We start from the raw sequence: 9,445 nt of genomic DNA, 5'->3' as shown, positions 1-9,445 counted from the left end.
TTTTTTTTTTTTTTTTTTTTTTTTTTTTTTTTTTTTTTTTTTGAGATGGAGTTTTGCTCTTGTTGCCCAGGCTGGAGTGCAATGGCATGATCTCAGCGCACCGCAACCTTCGCATCCCGGGTTCAAGCGATTCTCCTGCCCCAGCCACCCAAGTAGCTGGATTACAAGCATGTGCCACCACACCTGGCTAATTTTGTATTTTTAGTAGAGACAGGGTTTCTCCATGTTGGTTAGGCTGGTCTCGAACCCCCAGTCTCAGGCGATCCACCCACCTAGGCCTCCCAAAGTGCTAGGATTACAGGTATGAGCCACCTCACCCAGCCACAGTAGATGATTTTTTATAGAGAAGAAGGTGATTATATTTGCCACGTGGACCTCTGCAGCTGCTAGGCGAAATAACTGGAGGAGGTGAGGCATCAAAGGCAGGACTGTAACCATCCCAGTGAGCAAAGGGTCTGAGCTAAGTGGCTATGGGAACGTGTGGGACAGTTCTGAGATTAGATTCCCAAGGGTTGGAACCTGATACAGTGTGAGAGATTGGGAAGAAAGAGCAGAGGGCCATTTCCCTATCCAATATCAGACGAGTCTGAGTGGACCAAGCAGAAGGTGCTTGTCCAGGGTTTGGATGAAGGAGAGGTTCCTGCGAGCTCGGCAGACAGGCAAGGCTGGGGGTGGAGGGGGTAAGGCAGAGAGGCTCTGAATGGACCATGGGGAATGGACAGCTGTATGTTAGAGGAGGGATTCCAAAGTCCTGGATCAGCAACAGCGGCAACATGACCAGAGAACTTGTTAGAAATGCAAATCTTCTGGCTGGGTACAGTGGCTCACACCTATAATCCCAGCATTTTGGGAGGCCAAAGTGGGTGGATCACGAGGTCAAGAGATCGAGACCATCCTGGTCAACATGGTGAAACCCTGTCTCTACTAAAACTACAAAAATTAGCTGAGCATGGTGGTGCGTGCCTGTAATCCCAGCTACTCAGGAGGCTGAGGCAGGAGAATTGCCTGAACCCAGGAGGCGGAGGTTGCGGTGAACCGAGATCACGCCATTGCACTCCAGCCTGGGTAACAAGAGGGAAATTCCATCTCAAAAACAAAAAGAAAAAGAAATGCAAATCCTCAGCCCCACCCTAGACCTGCGGAATCAGAAACTGGGGGTGGGTCTAGTCAGCTGGGTTTTCATAAATCTCCAGGTGACTGATCACGCTCAAGTTTGAAAATCGTAAGTTAGATGGAAAGGAAAGGGTAGAGGCGTCCCCATTCTGAGATGCGCAAAGGTGGTAGGGATGTACAAGGAGGCTTTGGAGGAAAGAGAGGGCTCAGGGAGGAGACAGTGGAATAAGGTATGGGACAAGCATTTGGGGCGCACTTGACTGTAAATAAATCTTTTTATTTTTATTTTTAGTTTTGTTTGTTTGTTTGAGACAGGATCCACTCTGTCACCCAGGCAGGAGTGCAGTGGTGCAATCACAGCTCATTGCAGCCTGGAACTCCTGGGCTCAAGTAATCCTCCCGTCACAACACCCAGCTAATTTTTGCAGGTCGTGATTGCAAACATTGACAGGCAGGCTGAAGAGCTGGAGCTCTGTCTTGGAGGTGATGGGAGCCACTGCTGATTTTTGAGCAGAGATGTGACATGGTCTATGCAGAGCTTTGGGAAGCTCGATGTGGTACTGGGAACGAGATGCCATGGGATTAGAACAGTGATTATAGGAAGGCCACTGAGACAGCACCTCAAAGGAGGGCGAGCGCCGGGCTCAAGTGTGTTTGAATCCAGCCCCAGGCTATAAAGCGGGCTTAGAGAGGTGACTGCCTGGGGAAGGAGTCAGCATGGATCTGGTCCCTGCTGGTGAGACCAGATCTTGCCTCCAGACTCACTCTGCCTCCCAAGCTTGGTCCTTCTTTCCCCCAGTGGCACCTTTGCCGTTGGAGCTTGATGGTGATCTGCCTACTCTGAAGTCCCACAGCACCCTGTTGACACACTCCCAGGTGCTGTCCACCTTCTACCTCATGTGTAGTGATTTGGTTTCCCAGCTCTCCCACCAGCTTGAGCCCCGTGAGGGCAGAGATGACAGGCCAGCCAGCTGTGCGGCCGCCCCAAGCCTGGCAGCCGCTGAAGCATAGAGTGAGGGCTTGGGGTGGCTTTGCTTAACTTCCGCCAAATTGAACTGTATAGAGGAGGAAACGTCACTGATTTCTTCTTTCTGTACTCACCATATTAATTCTGTCTCTAAAATGGGTCACTGGAGTGTGTGCACACACCCAGCCCTGGCCTGGATGAAGCCACGTTGTCCCAATCCATGCTGTTTGTCCCCACGGGGCCCCACCAGCCACTCCCCATCCACCCTGTCTGCGGCTCTCTCCACCAAGGGCTGACAGCCACAGACAGCTCGTGGGCTCTCTTGCCCTCCAGCACCAGCTGGGGCCGGCCAGTGGGAAGTGCCTCTCAGAAATGAGATGGAAGGGTGGGGGGAGAGGCTGGGATATTTTCCCTACTCCCTCCCTGCCCCAGGCATGTTTTCTGTCAATAGCGTGTGTTCATCCCCACCTGCAGCCCTGCGCCTCTACAGCTCCTGTGGGGTGGCCCCTTATCCAGAGCGCAAACACTCTCTGGGTTCCAGAAACACCATTTTCACTTCTTCAGGACTCCTCCTGCTGTTTATAGTGCTTGTGCTTCAACAAGTTGGCTGATTCCCTTCACCTCTGTGAATAACCCCCTTTTTACAGTCTCCTGACCCATGGGAGGTGGGCTGTGTTTCCTCCTGGGCACGAAGACACAACCCATGGAGAGGACTGGAGCACTCAGAAGGGGTGGGGCCTGGTCCTCCTGCTGAGGTTTAGGAGAAGATAGAAAAGTGACTCCATCTTCATTAGCTCCCTCAAGTACTCCATCTGCCTGGAAGAGGAGGTAGCCAGGGCCTGCCATGTGGTAGGTGCTTGAGATAGACAGGTAGGTAGATAGATGTATGGATGGATAGATTAGACAGACAGACAGACAGACAGATAGATTAGCTACACAGACAGATTAGATAGATTAAATGATAGATTGATAGATTAGATATACAGACAGATTAGATAGATACACAGATGATGATAAATAAAATAGACAGGTAAAATAAGATAGACAGAAAGATAGATTAAGTCAGGCACAGTGGCTCACGCCTGTAATCCCAGCACTTTGGGAGGCCGAGGCGGGTGGATCACCTGAGGTCAGGAGTTCAAGACCAGTGGTCAAAATGGTGAAACCTCGTCTCTACTAAAATACAAAAATTTGCTGGGTGTGCTGGCACACGCCTGTAATCCCAGTTGCTCGGGAGGCTGAGGTAGGAGAATTGTTTGAACCCGGGAGGTGGAGGCTGCCGTGAGCTGAGATGGCACCACTGCACTCCAGCCTGGGTGGCAGATCAAGGCTCTATCTCAAAAAAAAAAAAAAAAAAAAGGATGGATGGATGGATAGATAGATAGATAGATAGATAAGAAAGACATATATGTAATCCCAGCGCTTTGCAAAGCTGAGGCGGGTGGATCACTTGAGGTCAGGAGTTCAAGAGCAGCCAGGCCAACATGGTGCAACTCCATCTCTACTAAAAATACAAAAATTAGTTGGGCGTGGTGGCGGGCACCTGTAATCCTAGCTACTTGGGAGGCTGAGGCATGAGAATCACTTGAACCCAGGAGGCAGAGGTTGCTGTGAACCAAGATTGTGCCACTTCACTCCAGCCTGGGCAACAAAGAACGAAACTCCGTCTCAAAAAAACAAAAACAAACAAAAATACAAAATTAGTGGGGTGTGGTGGTGCGCACCTGTAATCCCAGCTACTCTAAAGCCTGAGGCAGGAGACTCGCTTAGAACCCAGGAGGCGGAAGCTGCAGTAAGCCAAGATTGAGCCACTGCACTCCATTCTGGGTGACAGAACAAGACTCTGTCTAAAACAAAACAAAAACAAAAAGGCCGGGCGCAGTGGCTCCCTCCAATAATCCCAGCACTTTGGGAGGCCGAGGCAGGCAGATCACAAAGTCAAGAGATTGAGATAACTCTGGCCAACATGGTGAAATCCCATCTCTACTAAAAATACAAAACTTAGCTAGGTGTGGTGGCAGGCGCCTGCAGTCCCAGCTATTCGAGAGGCTGAAGCAGGAGAATCGCTTGAACCCAGGAGGCGGAGGCAGCAGTGAGCCGAGATCACGCCACTGCACTCCAGCCTGGCAACCCAGCAAGGCTCCATCTATTCTGTCTAAAAAAAAAAAAAAAAAAAAAAAAAAATCTAAGAAAGTAGGGGCCGGGCATAGCGGCTCACACCTGTAATCCCACCACTTTGAGAGGCTGAGGCAGGCAGATCATCTGAGGTTAGGAGTTTGAGACCAGCCAGACCAACATGGTGAAACCTTGTCTCTACTAAAAATACAAAAATTAGCCGGGTGTGGTGGCGGGTGCTTGGAGTCCCAGCTGCTATTCAGGAGGCTGAGTCAGGAGAATCGCTTGAACCCGGGAGGCGGAGGTTGCAGTGAGCCAAGATCGCGCCACCGCACTCCAGCCTGGGCAACAGAGCAAGACTCCATCTCAAACAGAAGCAAACAAACAAAAAAACACTAGGGAAGTAGGAAGAAAAGAGGTCAGCAAGGAGGTTTCTGAGAAAACAAGAAGGGAGACTAGCCACCAGTCAAGGTGGTGATTAGGTTAGCATGCGGCACAGGAAGTATTTAGGGAAACGCGGCGGTGAGAAGGGTGGAATAGGGGGAGCCTCATACCCAAGAGTAGTTCCCACTGTCCCCTATCCCAGACTTGGTGAGCAGGGTGTGAAGGGGAGGACGTCTCCATATAGGATATCCCCAAATTTAGCTTACCCTGGTAAAATGCCTGGGAAGACTAGAGGCATTCTTGACCCTTCCCCATATGGTGGCTGTTTTGACTCCCTCTGCTCCATGGTCCTGAGGTCTGTGCAGAGAGCCACCTCCCTGCCTCCAGCTCCCTGTGCTGCCTCATCTCACAGCAAGGCTCCGCTAAGTGGAGGAGGCTGTGGGTTTCCAGCATGCTTACTTTGCTGCTTTGGGCTTCCGCTGCCACCCCAGAGAGCTGGCCTTTGATTCCCACACCTCAGCGTCCCCAGAGGTGCCTTACCCTAGTACAGTAGCATCCTGTGTACCAGTGTACCAGCACTCGGAGAGGCAGGGAGGGCTGTCTGGACCCTCAAAGCGCTGGCACGTCTCTCTCTCCCTCTCTCTCTCTCTTCCCCCTTGCTTCTCAGCTCACATCTGTGCATTTCTGTATCTGTGCTTCCCAGCCCCCAGCTTATGCCCCCAGCCTGCAGCTCCCGGTGCCTGTGTCTGTCTTCCTCTTTGCTTCATGCACCAGGAGGCCGTGCTGGCTCTCCCGGGCTCCCCTGGAATGCCCCTCGCCTCTTCTCCTTTTTCATCTTCCCCTCTCCAGCTGCCACTAAGCTCTAGCTTCTTCCGGCCTGCACACAGGCCTTCTGGCCTTTGGCAGCAGTGCGGGCCCTGGACAAGCTTTGATCTTCGGGGAGCCTGCTGAGCACGCCTGCAGCCCAGGGTGGATGTGAGGGAGCTGGCTGCAGGGTGGGAGGGACACTGTGGACAAAGGGAAATGGACAGATTTCCCCAGAATGCACAGAGGCCTCCAGGGAGGAGGGGAGGACTAGATGTGGGAGGGAGAGACCTGGAGCAGCTTGTTAAAGCAACAGCTACACACACACAATCCACAACCACATGCAAAGTGCAGGGTAGTACAAAAAAGAGGAAAAGAAGACATGCCGAGAAGCAAGACAGACGCACAGAGCGTAGACCCAAAGTGAGGCAATGAGAGACCGAGGAAGAGACGAGACCAAAATGGCAACACGCTCCACGCACTCTCGCAGAGCCTTGAGGTTCCCGCCACCCTCACCCCTGGCCCCTCAGGGAGGGGACGAGGAGCGAGACTTGGGAGAGGAAGAGAGCCCAGCTCTGCCACAGCAAAAGTCTGTGGTCCTGCAGACACTTTTATCTTCTCCCCTTAACCCCCAAGCAGCCCACTTAAGCGCAGCCACGGGATGCGCCCCACCATGTTCACCCTCTCTACTGCTGACTGGCTTCCTAGAAACTTCCTGGAGACTGTGACCCCTCTAAGGAACTCTTGTGGTTGGTGGCTGCAACCTCCGCCATCCTCTTCTTCGCCTCAGACACCCACATCGAGGGAACTGTGCCCACCCTCCTCGCCTCATCCCCTCATCCCCGCAAAGGTACAGAACGGAGCTCAACCTCAGAGCTGTGCAAACCCAGACCCCTGCCCGTCTATCTCTGATTCCCCACCTTCATCACAGTTATTTTGAGACAGGGCCTCGCTCTCGCCCACAATAGTGCGCGGTGCAGTGGCACAATCAGGGCTCACTGCAGCCTCCGTCTCCCAGGCTCAAGCAATCTTCCCACCTCAGCCTCTCAAGTCGCTGGGACCACAGGCACACACTACCATGCCCAGCTAACTTTTGCATTTTTTGTAGAGATGGGGGTTTCACTATGTTGCCCAGGCTGGTCTCAAACTCCTAGGCTCAAGCCATCCTCCTGCCTTGGCCTCCCAAAGGGCTGGGATTACAGGTGTGGGCCAACCGGCCCAGCCCATCAAAGTTATTTGATTCAACAAATATTTACTGAGTGTCTAAAATGTGCAAGACTGGCCCGGTGGTGGCTCACGTCTGTAATCCCAGCACTTTGGGAGGTCAAGAAGGGCAGATCACTTGAGGTCAGGAGTTTGAGACCAGCCTGGCTAACATAGCGTAACCCCGTCTCTACTAAAAATACAAAAATTAGCTGGGCGTGGTGACAGACACCTGTAATCCCAGCTACTTGAGAGGCTGAGGCAGGAGAATCTCTTGAACCTGGGAGGCGGAAGCTGCAGTGAGTCAAGATCACACCATTGCACTCCAGCCCGGTCGACAGAGTGTGACTCCATCTCAAAAATAATAATAATAATAAATAAATAAAATGTGCAAAACAATTGATCTAGCCAATTCCCCTCAGCACCATCCGGGCATTACGGCCAGGGCCAGGGCCTAGGGCGGCCCTCAAGGCTCTGCCTAGCACCCGTGGTGAGGAGTTTTTATCTAGAGATAGCTCTCTTCCATATAAGCACTCCCACATTGAAAGAGGGAAATCATCTCTCAAGCGTCTCTAATGCTGTCCTCAGGGGCTCTTTCATCTGACTTTGAGGGCGGCAGCCATTTTGTATCAGCCTACAGCATCTGATACAGCACAAGGAATTATCTGTCAAAATGTGAAGTAGCAGTGACCTCTGCCATCAGGTCCTACTCTTAGCCAGCTAAAAATGTGCCCCATAAAAGCAGGGCACTCAGGAAGCACTATCCCACTCAGAGTGAAAGCTTTCCATGTTAAGGGATCAGACTGTGCCCCAGGAACCCTCTCTCCCAGAAAACACTTATGAGGGAAAAGCAGAGGGCACTGGGAAGAGCCTGGCTTTAAGGCCCTGAGGTCTCAGGGGCTGGAAAGTTCTGAGGTGGAGAGGCTGAGATTGTACAGGAGTCCTCCCTCTCCTCACACCCGGCCAGGCCCAGGAGGGGCTCCACACCCTTCTTAACTCTCCTGGCCTCGGGAGACCCCCGCCGCCAATTCTCTTCGAATCCATTTCTTAACTGACATATTCATCTAAAGATACGCATCTGTCACATTTACGGCATTTCATACTCAAGAGGTCAGTTTGAACACCTTCTGAGAATTTTAGCTTTCCTATTTCGTGAATCATTTTAAAGCTATCTAGAGTAGACGTGTCTTTAGACATTGTTCAAAATTCTTAAAAGAGCAAAAAAGTAGACAAAAACTTAAAAATACGCACGTAAGCACAAAAGGTAGTTAAAAGAGACTATTACATCGGTCACGTGACTTAGGAAATGCTGCACGTATGATATTTCGTGTAAATTTTTGGAGATTGCGCCATTAGGAAAATTGATTTTGCAAGAATTCTCTCTAGACTAGCTTCCGCTTCTTTTTCTCTTTTCCTTGCTTTTATCGTTTTTCCTCATCATTTCTTTTTTATGGGTTTCCTCCCATCTTATATTTATTCTTTCTAATGTTTCCCTCCCCTCCTTCACTCTTTTTCTCCTCTTTTCCCCTCTTCCAGTCTTCTCTCCTCCGCTGCACGCAACTAGTTACCTCCCACACCTTTCCCAGCCTGGGATAGTCTCCAGCCCTCACTGTCTCTCTGATCTTGCCAGTCAGGTCAATACTCCTCTGAGGAGCACCCACTGCTCTGGGCCCTGAGCCGTGCACACCAGGACTGCAGAGAGGAGTCTGGCACAGCCCCTGACGTCTGAAGCTCGCAGTTCTAGTGGAAGAACGCTGCTCATGACCCATTCCGAGAGAAATGCAAGAGAAGGTAGGCAGACATCTGGGCAGAGCACATTCCTATGCATCTGCCCCACGTTCTCCTCCCTCCCAGCTCCAGGGAAAGAAGCCGAGTCTGACCATCTTACCTCTGGCCTTGCGTCTTTCTTGCCCTCTGCTTCTCAAAAAGGTGTCTCTGTGTGAGGACTTGGAGTTCTGCAGCCAGGAGCCCAATGGGAAGGGTGCTTTGTTTCTTCTGCAGAGTCGTGCTTAAATGAAGAGACAGGAAGCCCAATGGGGAGGCTCCTCCACACCCTAGGCCTGGGCCGGCCCTCAACGTCACCACCTGGAGCTGGGGTCCCCACCCCCGGCTCTCAGAAAACATCTCAAAGTGAAAATGCCAAAGTCAAGGGAAAAAGTTCAGCAGAATCAGGCTGGAGGCACAGTGCCACTGCCACTGTTAAGTGGCAAGAAAAGAATTGCAAGAAAGATTCCACCAGTGACACTACCATATCTGGCCAGGCTGTGGGGAAAGAAGTGGGAGGCAGCGGTGGGCACGTGGGAACAGCTGTGGCAAGTCCACAAATAGCTCCTCGCTGCGGGGCCCTGAGGGCCTGTGTTCAGTGCGTGTCTCCAGCGATATTGGTGGAGGCTTTATAGATGGCCCAGTGTGGAAGAGAGGGTGTGGGCTGAGCAGAGGATACCTGAGACACCAGGAGTGACTGTGAACCAGACTCTGTTCCTCTAGGCGTCTCTGGCCGGGCCTCAGATGCTTTCCTCTAGCCCATATCTGTCGTGAGTTCCAGATGTGGGTATCCATCAGCTCATTAGACATCTCCATTGGGATGCTCACCGGACATAGCAAACTCCACACCTCCCCAACTAAACATACCAACATACCAACACCCTCCAAACCCACGGCATACAGTGTGTGCTCTTCTCATTTCATGGCATACTGCACTCAAGGGTTGAGATTTAATAGTTTAGTATTTACTACTTCATCATTAAGGGCATTTTTTTTTTTTTTTTTTTTGAGATGGAGTCTCGCTCTGTCACCAGGCTGGAGTTCAGTGACGAGATCTCAGCTCACTGCAAAGTCTGCCTCCCGGATTCAAGGGAT

The 9,445-nt window shown here is 51.5% G+C and overlaps 1 protein-coding gene across 1 annotated transcript in view; it reads right to left on the bottom strand.

Annotated features, from left to right (window-relative positions):
- Positions 1 to 8,658, bottom strand: part of CD4 (CD4 molecule) — a 31,766-nt gene extending 23,108 nt beyond the window's left edge. Inside the window, exon 1 of the mRNA XM_032254632.1 lies at positions 8,475 to 8,658. The gene's annotated coding sequence lies outside the window, so the exon portion shown is untranslated. The remainder of the gene's footprint in view (positions 1 to 8,474) is intronic.
- Positions 8,659 to 9,445: the final 787 nt, after the last annotated feature.

This window comes from Sapajus apella, unplaced genomic scaffold, assembly GCF_009761245.1.
Source record: "Sapajus apella isolate SASKATOON/1434 unplaced genomic scaffold, GSC_monkey_1.0 scaffold86, whole genome shotgun sequence".
NCBI classification, from domain to species: domain Eukaryota; kingdom Metazoa; phylum Chordata; class Mammalia; order Primates; family Cebidae; genus Sapajus; species Sapajus apella.
Note: the sequence above shows the minus strand (reverse complement) of the source record. Positions and strands in the feature narration are given on the sequence as shown.